At 65.2% G+C, this 12,195-nt stretch overlaps 1 protein-coding gene across 8 annotated transcripts in view; it reads left to right on the plus strand.

Moving 5' to 3' along the window:
- The window catches only part of LOC101557906 (contactin-4), a 584,043-nt gene that overhangs the window by 303,266 nt on the left and 268,582 nt on the right, over positions 1-12,195 (plus strand). Inside the window, exon 1 of one of the 8 annotated variants that reach the window (XM_055136082.1) lies at positions 2,115-2,291. The exons of the other annotated variants lie outside the window; for them this stretch is intronic. The gene's annotated coding sequence lies outside the window, so the exon portion shown is untranslated. Of the gene's footprint in view, positions 1-2,114; positions 2,292-12,195 lie in introns of those variants that run through there. 8 annotated transcript variants of the gene reach the window in all.

Raw genomic sequence — 12,195 nt, forward strand, 5'->3', positions numbered from 1 at the left:
GCCCAGGTGTCCACCTCCGCCGGCCTTGGGAAGATAGAGGGCCCCGCCGTGCTCCCCACCTCAGGCTCAGAGCCCTGGACTGTTCCAGAACCCGCAGCTGGCGGTGGACAGACCCCGCCTGAGCTGCCGCGTCCTGCACGGCCCCTTCCACTCCCGTGGGAAGGACGGAGGGAAAAGCTACAGTGAACGGGCCTGGTGTGTGGTGATAGACGATGGTCACAGCTGTGGCCGGAGTCCCCGCCCAGGTCCTCGTCCTGGAGGGGACGGCAGGGCCCTGAGGCAGAGGCTTGGGAGGGGGATCGGGCGGTGCCCACGGCTAGGGCGCGGGCCCCGGGGAATGCAGCCCGTCGACGGGCACGGAGGGCATGTCCGGGTTTGGCTCCTCATTCTGCAGCTCACACTCTGCCACTGCACCCCGCCCCCGCAGGGACACTGCAAACTCGCACAGACCCCCAGACGCCCCGGCGTGCCCAGGGCGGGGGCCTCGTGCCCACGTGTGACGCGGATGCTCGTGGCAGAGCCCGTGGCCTGGGCGGGGGGTTCCCTGGGCTCGTCCCGGCTCACGGCCTCTGCGTCTGGGCCCGGACGGTGGAGGGACGGGAGGGTCGGCGGAGGGTTCCAGAAGGGCAGCTGTTAAAGTTTCATTTAAAGAGAATCTTCAGTGCTGCCCTAGTCCCAGATTGATGCGCTCTAAACTCAAGCCTGCCCCTCTGTGTCTGGGGGTCCACCGGGGGGAGCAGAACCCCCCACTTGGGCCCATTTTCCCAAGGAGCACTGGCAGGAAGCGGCGTCATGCTCGTCCTCTCTCCCTCGGAGGCAGGACGGTCTTTGCAGGGGTCAGTCTCCAGTCCCCGAGCAGGGGACGCTGCCCCCCCAGAGCCGCCCCCGGCCCCCCAGCCCCCCACCAGCCTGCCAGGAGCCCTGGGGGAGGACCAGGCTGCCAGCCCCGGGCGGGGGCGCCCCAGACAAAGGCGTGAGTGCTGTGAGGCGTCTCAGCCACGAGGGCACCGGGGCTGTTCCCTGGCCTGTCCACCCTGGGGCTCCCGGGAAGCGTCAGGAAGACCCGGGAGTCCCAGCGTCCACACAGGTACCCGGGGTGGGGGTGCGGGGGCCGCCCTGACTCGGAGATTCCTCGCACCCCTGCCTGTCCCCAGAGGCCCAAAGCCTCCCGATGCCCTCAGAGCTGTCGCTTTGCTGGACGCAAAATTGGAGTCTTCAGCTGGTCTCTGCTGGAGCCAGGGGCACGGGGCCGAGACTGCCCAGCCCGGGAGGGCCGGGAGGGGGAGGGTGTCCCGTCCACTGTCTGCGGCTCTCTCTCCTCTCTGCCCCTCTCTCTGCCCCCCTCCTCCCTCCGCCCTCCCTCCCCGATCCCCGCCCCCCCCCCCCACGTGAGTGCACAGACAACTCAAGCACGGTTTGAGCCCGGATATTTCTGGCCGGCGCTGACCCCAGGTCTCAGGACCCTCTGAGTGGCCCTGACCCTGTGGCCCGAGGGACTGCACCTGCCTGGCCAGTGCCCACGTCCACGCTCTTCCCGCAGGGCTTAGCCCCCTCAGGGTCTCTCTGGGGGCTGCTGGGACCCCGGCACCGGGCAGGGGTCAGTCTCGCTGCCCCGCGCCAGGGCGGACCGTGGGGCCTGCTGTGCGGGCACCCTGTGCCCGGCCCCGCTCGGGGGAGCGACACAGCCAGTCTGCAGACCCGGGAGCCGGGCGGGCGCCGTGGCAGGGCCCTCGCTCTGCTCACACTCGCCTCCCTCGAGTCCCGGCCCCTCCCCGGGGCTGCACAAGCCCCTGGAGACCAGCCCTGCCCGGCTCGAGGTGGGCAGACGCCGCCCCCCCCAGGACTCGGGTGCCCGGTGCCCACCGCCCAGCCCTGAGTGGTCGTGCCCGGCTGTTGAGGAATCGTGCACACCGCCCGTCGGGGAGGGGGCTCGGGGCGCCCCCCTGCGCTCTCTCCCCGCTGCCGCTGGCACGCTCAGGCAGCGCCTTGATTTCCTCGGCAGGGCGATGGGTGCCAGCCGGCTGGAGGGGCTGCGGCTCCCCGGGTGTGAGTCTGATGCCTGTGCTAATTACGTCGGCCCGGGGGGAGCTCAGCCCGAGGAGCCGGGGCCTCCCTGATTACCGCTGGCGGAGCGCCACGCGCGCTGCGGGCTCTGTCCCTGCGGAGCAGCCGGGCCCATTATGTCCCAGCTGCCCGAGCCCGGCACCGGGGCCCGCTCTGCCAGGGCAGCTGCGGGGCTGCGGGGAGCTGGGCCCAGCGTGAGCTGCTGCAGCCGGCGCGGGGAGCAGACGGTGAGTACCGCGGCCCCCGCCCTCCGCCCCCCGCCCCGGGCCTGGGGCCGAGCCAGGGCATCCCGAGCCCCGTCGCCCATCCAGCTGGCGAGCCCCGATCTCCTTCCAGCTGCTTCCGGCAGGGGTTCGCCCCCCGCAGCCGCTCCCACAGACGCCGGGGCTGTCTCGGGGCCGCGTCCGAGTCGGGAGGGCCCCGCGTGTGCTTGCTTCCCTGGGGACCCGGTGGCCTTGTGTGCGGTGCTGGGGCTGAGAATGCTCCGCGTCCCTGTCGGCATCTCTGGTCTTCGGAGAAGCGTGTGAGTGGGAGGGAGGCAGGGCAGAGCCGCGGGGGGCCGGCTCCTGTCCAGGGGAAGCTCCGGCGGCGGCTCCCCGGGGCGGCCCTGAGCCCCTGGCTTCCTCTCCCCGCTGCCGGGAAGGTCTCCGGTGGGTGCTAGTGGGGAACGCGGTGGAGACTGTTGGGAAGAGTCACCCACGGAGCCTTGTTCGGCCGGAGATTCAGTCTTTACAATTAAGAATCTGGTTGGGCCATTTTTTGCTTTCAGACGCGCTTTTCTTAGAAAGTGGTTTGAATTCTCCAAAGCCAACCTGCCCACTCCGACGCCCAGTTCCTTATCATTCCCACGTGTCCCCAAGTGCATCTATCAAGGGGGTGTTGGTTATCCATGCAAGGAGGACTGATCGCTCGCATGATATTAGAAATTAATGTGCTTAATAACGCCCGCGCAGTGCGTTTCGGATGATCAATGACTTGGTGAAATTAAAGATCGCTATCGCCCGAGGAGGGATGTGTGCGGCCGTCCTGCTTTCCTGCCGTGGTCCGGGGTTCCCCGCCCCAACCTAAGCCGCGCGCGTCCTTCCCGGCTTGACCGGAGAACAGTTGAGCTGTCTGGAGGGGCCGGGGGGAAGTGCGCGGACTCTGGGGGACCCGTGAGAGCTGAGTTTCTCTTTGCGCAGGTGTGCGGGGGGGCCCCCCGGGATCCTGAGCCCCACGTGGCCGCAGGGCCCGCCTGCTGCTCAGTGGACAGGAACGCCGCAGGCTGTGAAGTCTGGAGGAGTCTCGGGGAGCCGGGGCCAGGGGGTCGGGACTCACACGTGCGGTCTGCACGGCGGTCACGCTCGGCTCCGAGCAGAGGGGACGGAGTCACCAGGACGGGCCCTGGGCAGCAGGTAAGCCGGGCGGAGCAGGTGTGCTGGCACTCGGGAGCACTGAGCAGGGGTGCGGCCAGCCCTGAGGGTTCCTGCTGGCCCTGGCCCGGCTCCTTCCAGACGCATCTGGTGGCCTTGGGGGCGGCCCCGGGGACGTGTAGTGATGCGCTCGATACTTGTGGCTGCGTCTCTGACTAGGGCAGTTTCCTGATCTTGCCCCGAGTAAGGTCTGAGTAACGGCAGGGGCGGCGGGGGGCGGGGGCCAGGCTGTTTCCCGCGCGGCACCCTGCGTCTCTGGGCCGTGAGCGCTGCTCTCTGCCGAAGCCCAGGTTCTGTGTCGGACTCCAACTCGGAGGTGCGGTTGCCGGAGCTCTGCCTTTTACACGGGATTTTCCTTTAAAAAACAAAACGTCTCGGTTTCTGGTTTCCTTTGGACGTCCGGAACCCGCAGCTCGTGTGACTGGGCTTTGCAGGGGAGGGGCTGGTGCTGCCGGGGCCCAGGGCTGCAGCCGGCTGGCACCTTCCCTGGCTTTAGAAATGATTCCTTTGTGAGAATACACACACACACACACACACACGCACACACACACACACATACACGCGCGCGTGCACACACACACACGCACACTCTCTCTAAGCACCTCCCTGGGGAAAAGGAGACCCCGCGTCCCGGGCCTGCGTGGGGCCCATCCCTCAGGCCCGAGGGAGCCTGTGTATGTTTTGATCGTCCTCGTCAGGCCTGCGCCTAAGGCCAGGGGGTCTGTCCACCTCCAGAGCCAACCTGGGTGCTCGCAGGGAAGCCTCAGCCGTGAGTCTGTGCACACGCAGCCCCCCCACCCCGCCCCACACACACGCCGCCTCTCGGGCCGGGACGGGGCGCTGTGCGTCGGCAGGAAGCGGGCGGCCGAGGGACAGGCCAGGGCAGCCCCTGCTGGCTCACGGGGGCCGGGTGGGCCGGCCGCGGCGGTGAGGGGCCCAGGAAGGCAGGGCCGGGCCGCCCCCCCGGGCCGTGTAGGCAGAGGGTCTCCACACCCTCGGAGCCTCGCTCAGACCCCACTCCAGCGGGGCTGACGGGACTCGTCTGTGACGCTGTCCCGCACCCCTGGGAAGGGCTCAGGTGGCCTCAGGACGGAGACAGGATCATGGATCACCACCTCCCAGCCAGGTGCAGGCGCCTCCTCCCTCCCTCCCTCGCCCCTCCCGCCCAGGGCCTCAGTGGGGAGTTGTCCCAGGGTCAGACAGCAGCGGGGCCAGTCTCCCGTGGACGCTCCTGCAGAGAGCGCCTGCTGGCCACACGCCGACTCCACCGGGCCACGGCTGCTCCCTCTGCCCCAGGCGTGTATCTGGAAAGAACCTGAAGGGTGAATGTGTGCATGTGTGTGTGTACTTGTGTGTTCATGTGTGTGCATGTGTGTATGCATGTGTGCACGCGCATGTGTGCATGTGTGTGTGCATGTGTGTGCACATGTGTCTGCATGTGTGTGTCTGCATGTGCATGTGTGCCTGTGTGTGCATGTGTGTGTGCCTGTGTGCATGTGTGTGTGCATTTGTGTACATGTGTGTGCGTGTGTGCATGTATGTGTGTGTGTGCCTCTGTGTGTACATGTGCGTGTGTGAGTGTGTGTGTGTTACACGTTGCTCAGATTCGTTTTTAAAGTCAGAGGATAATTCATCTTCTTTCCTTAATTGACAATGATTAATTGGGATGCATCCAAAGGTAAAGCCGCCAGCTTTGAATCAAAAATGAAACCCCCAAATTCACACAGGTGAATCCTCTCCTACGTAGCAGAATAGCCAGAAGCTGAATTTTAATTTACTTCTTACTTGTGGTTTTGGGGCGACACTTAGTGATTCTCAGGGTGATGGTGACTCGGTGCTCAGGGAGCGTGTACGCTGCCTGGGTTTGAACCTGGGTCGGTCACCTGCAAGGCACATGACCTGCTCCCTGTCCGCTCAGGCCCAGAAAAACTTATTTAGAAAGGAAAACACGGGAGCTGGAGCAATAGCACAGTGGGTAGGGCGTTTGCACGCGGCCGATCTAGGTTCGATTCCCAGCATCCCATATGGTCCCCCGAGCACTGCCAGGAGTGATTCCTGAGTGCATGAGCCAGGAGTAACCCCTGTGCATCGCCGGGTGTGACCCAAAAAGAAAAAAAAAAAAGGGAAAAAACGAAAAAAATACACTCGAGCATTTGCTTTGACTCCCTGCCCCCCACCACCAATACAAACCCCGAGAAACGGTCGCCTTGGTAGAGATGGAAAGAAAAGCCAGGAGTGAGTTTATTGAGAAACAGTCGTGGCAGCTGGCGCCCGGCTCCTGTGTCCCTGGAGTGTCCAGCGCTGGACCTCAGCCCCGGCTCCCGCCAGCAAGGACAGGGCTGCTGAGCCCATGGTCAGTTGGCTTTCTTGATGAGCTCCAGTCAAAAGTGGGGGAATTTCCACTGGTTCCCTTCCAGAATATTCCCCGCAGACTGTGGCAGGGTCTGAATTAATCCCGGATTTGTGCCCTCTGAGCCGGGCACTGATGGCTGCTCCTTTCACAGTGAAATAAAACACACGCCGGCCGCAGAGCTGGAGTGGCACGCGGTAATTGCAGGCTAATATTCTCCTTCACAGCTGACAGTGTTTGGATGCCGTCGGCAGCCGGCGTGCCCGGCCCCGGTGCTAAGTGGCCGTTTGATGCCGGTAATAGCGGGGAAGGGCCCGCGCCTTACCCGGAGCCAGAGTGTTGTGACAGCGTTTACATGTAAATTGGAATCTTCATTTTTCTCTCATTTTTTTGTTGCCATTAGAAGACCCGCGCACACGGGCTTGCCTTGGTGGTGCCTGAATATTAATGGGATTGATCACTGAACAAGTGCTCTGTGGTCGGCGTGGCCAGAGGACAAAATTAATTTCCCAAATCACATAAAATGGGCTCGGGCGCCTCCCCCGAGGGAGTGGGGAGCAGAGGAGCCCCGAGTGTCAGAGCAGGCACTGGCGTGGCCCAGCCGGGTGCCGGGGACACTGTGTGGGGACACAGCGGCCACAGCCAGGGTGGGGGACGCCCTCTGCCCACGGTCGCTGCTGTGCCCGTGTCCCCAGCTGCAGGCTGGGCTGCTGAGCGGGCTGCAGGGTCAGTGGGAAGGTGGTCCGGGAGGCCGGGCTAGGGGAGGCTCCCCCACGAGACAGGAGCTGGGGTCCTTGCCGGGGCCAGTGGCAGCTCAGGGTGGCTGAGGGTCCGAGAGGCTGGGGTGGGGAAGGGCGGAGGGTCCAGTGCCCGCGTCACTCACCACACCTGGACTCCGGCCGCTTCTGCAAAAGCCGGGAGACACCGTGCCGGGCAGGCCAGTCCGGCCAGGTTGAGTGAGGTACCCAGGACTGGGGGCGTCACAGGGCCCTGTGCCCACCGCAGGCAAGCCGGGGCCACGACCACCGGGGCGCCGTCCTGGCCAGCACAGATGCCTCGGGCAGCGTGGGGCCTGGTCACCTGCCCTCTCGGTCTTGCGCTGACCCCGAGGCCGGCTCTCTGCTGAGCGGCGTGGGCACGTGGGCACGAGCAGAGCATCGGGGCGCCAGCGGGCAGAGCCCTCCGTGCTGCCGTGTGAGACCCGTGGGAGCAGCCACGTGGGCCACGCAGTGCAGCCACTGGCGGGCTCCTGCTGCAGCGGCGGCCAGTGGGGACTCGGGGTCTGGCGCGGTCTCCAGCGGGGTCCCCGGGAGCACTGTCAGGCCCAGAGGGAGCTCTGCGTCTCGTCACAAAGGTGCCTCAGCACCGGAGCTGCGGGGTCCAGGCAGCGGGGAGGGTGGTCAGCGAAGGCCCCGTGACCCCCCGCCCAAACCCACAGACTAGCTGGGGCGGCGGGCTCGCCCCGTAAGGGGGGCAGCATGGGCCAGGGGGATGCGGCAGACTCGCCCCGTGGCGTGGGGGAGGGCGGACTCGAGCAGCGCGGGCCGAGGCTGTGTCGGGGTCCCTGGGGTGCCAGCCAGAGCTCCCGTGCCCTGGGCCCAGGCTCAGCCGCGCCGGCCTGGAGGGAGCCCGCAGCGACGGCCTCTGCCTGCTCTCCCAGGCCGGCGGGTTCCCACCCAGCGAGGCTCTCGCCCCTCACGGGCTCTGACGCGTCCCCGCGCCTGGAATAGCTGCTCGCCTGACGTCAGGACTCTGGATTTAGCCTCCTCTCCCCCGAGCAGTCGGGGCTCCCGGGCTGCTGCTGGCTGAGGCTGTCCGGGACTGTGTCACGTCTCCCTCACGACCAGACCTGATGGTGGCTGGTGAGCGTCAGACAGTGGGGGGCCCGGCTGCAGGCAGGGGCCGGCAGACGGGGCGCCTCGGAAGGCCCCTTGATCTTGAACTCGTGTCCCATTGGGTAACGGGAGTGCTCGAGGCCCTCCGCCCCGGGAACTGGAGAGCGAAGGAGTTCTCCTCACTTGCCTTTTCCTCCCGGAGTTGATCGAGAGACAGGAAAGGAAATAGTCGCTGTGGAACGTGTCGGGAATGGCCCCCTGGTGGCTGCTCGGCCGTGACCTCGCGTGTGGGCGTGCACCGCCCCCACCCCCCCACACACCGCCCCGGACAGGCTGCCCTGGCGTCTTCTTGTGCCTGGCCTGACTCGCGTGGCTGGAAGCCGGGCGGGCGGCTGAGCTGTGTGAGAGACGGAGGCTGGCCGGGCCCTCCCAGGCCTGGCCCACGGTGCCCACACGGTGCCCGCTGCGGGCTGTGCCACCCGTGCCCAGGTGCCCAGAATGCCGCCCACCAGGCCCCAGCTGCAGGGACAGCTGCCGGCCAGGCCCGAGCCTTGCTCCGCTCCTCCTGAGCCCTCCCGGAGCTGACAGGACGCCAGTCTTCCCGGGGGCCGGGAGTCATTTCTCAGAGCCTGTCAGGAGAAGGAGTTGTCAGTGCAGAGACTTAATGAAAGTCGCTCGACGGTGACAGGTCCCGGGCTCCGGGGCAACGGGGGATCTTGGCAGCAATGTTCATGCCTGGAGTCTGGACTGCGTGGAGGGGCGTGCCCTAGGCTGTGAGCCCCCGGGAGACCCCTTAGTAAGGCCCGCACTCAGCCTCCCTGCGCTGTCTCCTGGGGCCGCCCACCCACCTCATCAGGAAGCCCCTTGATATGCAGAGACCAGGGGGAATCGTGGCCTTTTCCCAGGGTGATCAGAAAACACGTTTCCCCGAGAGGAATACTTGCTCTCCACTTGATAAGATTCCTGCCTCGGAACCCAGGGCAGCCAGGTGGCATCATCGAGGACAGAGGAAATGAAGAGCCCTGGGTGACAAGTTCCTCAGGGACACACACCCACAGGGGCCAGGCACACATCAGTGTTTGCCTGCGCCCTCGGCCCTGGGCCATTCTAGAATATTCCTGCTCTAAGCAGGATCCCAGCCCACTGGCAGCGGCCCCTCATTCTCCCTTCACCCTCCCCGCTCTGGAGAGACTTGCCACTCTCCCTCTCTGGGGTGTCCCTGCCTGGCCGCTGGCCCCTTGTTCGCAGGGCTGAGCCCCGTGGGGCCAGGACAGTGCCGTGGACATGACCACTGTCCAGAGACGTCGCCTGTCCCGCTCCTCCGGTGGGCGCTGGGCCCCTCCTGGGCGTGACCCGGAGATGGAGCGCGGACGTGTCTGTATTTGGCAGCGCTGGGACCTGGTGACCGGGCGACTGTGCCTCTTAAACTCCCGTGAGAGAAGCTGCCCCTGGTGAAAGGTTCCGCTCACGGGAGGGAATCGTCACCCCACGGTTTGTCTCGGGACAGTGATCTCCGCCCACGCGCACATCTCCCCCCCTTGCTTCCTGCCACACGCCTTTGGTGGACAGGAATTGACCAGGGCTGGGAGGCCGGTCAGCTGCCGAGGGCGTGGCAGAGAGCGCGAGGGCGTGGCAGAGAGCACGAGGGCGTGGCAGAGAGCAGAGGGCGTGGCAGAGCACGAGGGCGTGGCAGAGAGCACGAGGGCGTGGCAGAGAGCAAAGGGTGTAGCAGAGAGCGCGAGGGCGTGGCAGAGAGCACGAGGGCGTGGCAGAGAGCAGAGGGCGTGGCAGAGAGCAGAGGGTGTAGCAGAGACCACGAGGGCGTGGCAGAGCACGAGGGCGTGGCAGAGAGCAGAGGGCGTGGCAGAGAGAGCAAGGGCGTGGCGGAGAGCACAAGGGCGTGGCAGAGAGCGAGGGCGTGGCAGAGAGCGCGAGGGCGTGGCAGAGAGCGAGGGCGTGGCAGAGAGTACGAGGGCGTGGCAGAGAGCACGAGGGCGTGGCAGAGAGCGCGAGGGCGTGGCAGAGAGAGCGAGGGCGTGGCAGAGAGTACGAGGGCGTGGCAGAGAGCACGAGGGCGTGGCAGAGAGCACGAGGGCGTGGCAGAGAGAGCGAGGGCGTGGCAGAGAGAGCGAGGGCATGGCGGAGAGCACGAGGGCGTGGCAGAGAGAGCGAGGGCGTGGCAGAGAGCGCGAGGGCGTTGCAGGGAGAGCGAGGGCGTGGCAGAGAGCGCGAGGGCGTGGCAGAGAGCAGAGGGCGTGGCAGAGAGCGCGAGGGCGTGGCAGAGAGCAGAGGGCGTGGCAGAGAGAGCGAGGGCGTGGCGGAGAGAGCGAGGGCGTGGCGGAGAGCAGAGGGCGTGGCAGAGAGCAGAGGGCGTGGCAGAGAGAGCGAGGGCGTGGCGGAGAGCACGAGGGCGTGGCAGAGAGAGCGAGGGCGTGGCAGAGAGCGTGAGGGCGTGGCAGGGAGAGCGAGGGCGTGGCAGAGAGCGCGAGGGCGTGGCAGAGAGCAGAGGGCGTGGCAGAGAGCGCGAGGGCGTGGCAGAGAGCAGAGGGCGTGGCAGAGAGCAGAGGGCGTGGCAGAGTGCACGACCTGCTCGCGGGGAGGGGACGCGGCTGGGGAGGGATTGGCAGAGCCGCTGGAGGGTAGTTTGGGGGGAATCTGACGCCGCCCGACCCAGCCTCTTCGGGGGCGTGAGCATCTGTACGGCGGGCGGGATGGGGCACTGGGCAGGCTTTGCCCCTGGCCTGGCGCGTGGAGGGCACCCAGCGGGCGTGCCCACCGGGGGAGCGAGCTGGGGGGCACGGCGTGGGCCTCGCTCCACCCGGGAGGGCAGGGGCAGCGCCAGAGGCCGAGCCGTCCTGCCCGGCTCCCGGAAGGCGGGGTGGACAGCTCCTGCCCCTCCCTCGCGTCCGGAGTGTCCTGCAGGTATCCCGCCGGGACCGTCTCTTTCCGGCTGAGAATAGGGAACAAGAGAAACGTGTCGGTGCTCCGAAAGTTAAAAAAATAAATGAAAATACAACGTAAGACCAGATATATTAACCCCAAATCAAACCTTCCTTGGCCTGACTGGTGAAGGGCTGGGCCCCCCCAAAGCATCTGAACGAACATGTTTAACAAACTCGTTGGGCTGGAGTAATAGTACAGCGGGGAGGGTGTTTGCCTTGCACACAGCCGACCCGAGTTCGATTCCCAGCAACCCATATGGTCCCTTGAGCACCGCCAGGAGTAATTCCTGAGTGCAGAGCCAGGAGGAACCCCTGGGCATCGCTGGGTGTGACCCAAAAAGAAAAATAACAACATCATTGTTAGCAACAAGTTTCAACATTTCTACATGCGTGTAAAAGACAGTAGAGAAACTTCTCTCAGAGTGTTCGGAGAACCAACCAAGTCATTTTTTGTTTGTTTGTTTTGTTTGGGGGCCACACCCAGTGGCCCCCAAATCAAGAACTTACTCTCGATTCTGTACTCAGCGATCACTCCTGGCAGGCTTGGGTACCCTGCAGGGTTCCAGGGATCGAACCCAGGTCTGCCACACACAAGGCACACACGTCCTCTCCATTAACTCTCCCTCGGACCCAGAGCGAGTATTTTGCCAAAAGCTCCTGAGGCACCTTCCTTGTCCTCAAGACTTGGTTCTTATCTGCCCCCACGTTTTGTCAAGCTCGTACCCACAGCTGCATCCCCGGGAGGGAGTGTGGAGAGGTGGGTCTGCACCGTGGCATCCTCACTTGCATTCTTCTGCGACAGGATCGCCACCGATTTTGTGTCCGTACGTGGGCAGCCATCTGCCCTGCTGTCCAGGGGACGGGCACGTCAGACACCCACTTGTTCCCCCAGAGAGAATAAACACCCCAACCCGCACGGGCAGTCGTGGACGTGCTGGCCGTGACTTGGCAGCACCAGCCGTGGCACCCGCTGGCCCCGCTCCACAATCGTTTCCCCAAACAGTCTCCTAGGTTGGGGGAGACGGTGCGGTCAGCGGCCCATCGCTGAGTCTCGGCCACACAAGTGTCCACCTTGCTGGGCCAATAGCGCGAACTCCCTGGGAGAATTTGCACCAGATTTCTTTCTATGGTGATCTGATTTTTATTAATTTATTTCCCGTTTACTGTGGTACCAGTGACACACTGGCATTATCATTTGTGGATCTGACATTCGGTCCCGGCCTGCCTGGCCCTGCTCATCTCACTCTGTCTCCTCGGGTCTAATCTCAAGGTCTTTCGTTCCCTTTCGTTAGTGCCCGTGACGGGTGAGCCACGTGTCCAGTTTCGCTGTCCTGAATGCAGCGTCCAGGTCTCCGAGCTCGGTGTTGGCCTGGCACCTGTGCCCGGCCCACACGGAGACTGTGTGGACAGACCGTCTGCCTCGGTCTCCCTTTCCACCCGTCTCTGGGCTGCGAGCCAGGGACAGGGCACTTGTTCCCAAGCTGAGTGAGGAGGTGGCGGTGGTCAGTGGGACAGTGGGTGTCCTGCCATCGCTACCCCCCTTGGGCACGGTGACCTCCGCTGCTGCTGGCCATGGCCGGGCAGTGGGACAC

The sequence above is a fragment of the Sorex araneus genome, chromosome 4, assembly GCF_027595985.1.
Source record: "Sorex araneus isolate mSorAra2 chromosome 4, mSorAra2.pri, whole genome shotgun sequence".
Lineage (NCBI taxonomy): Eukaryota > Metazoa > Chordata > Mammalia > Eulipotyphla > Soricidae > Sorex > Sorex araneus.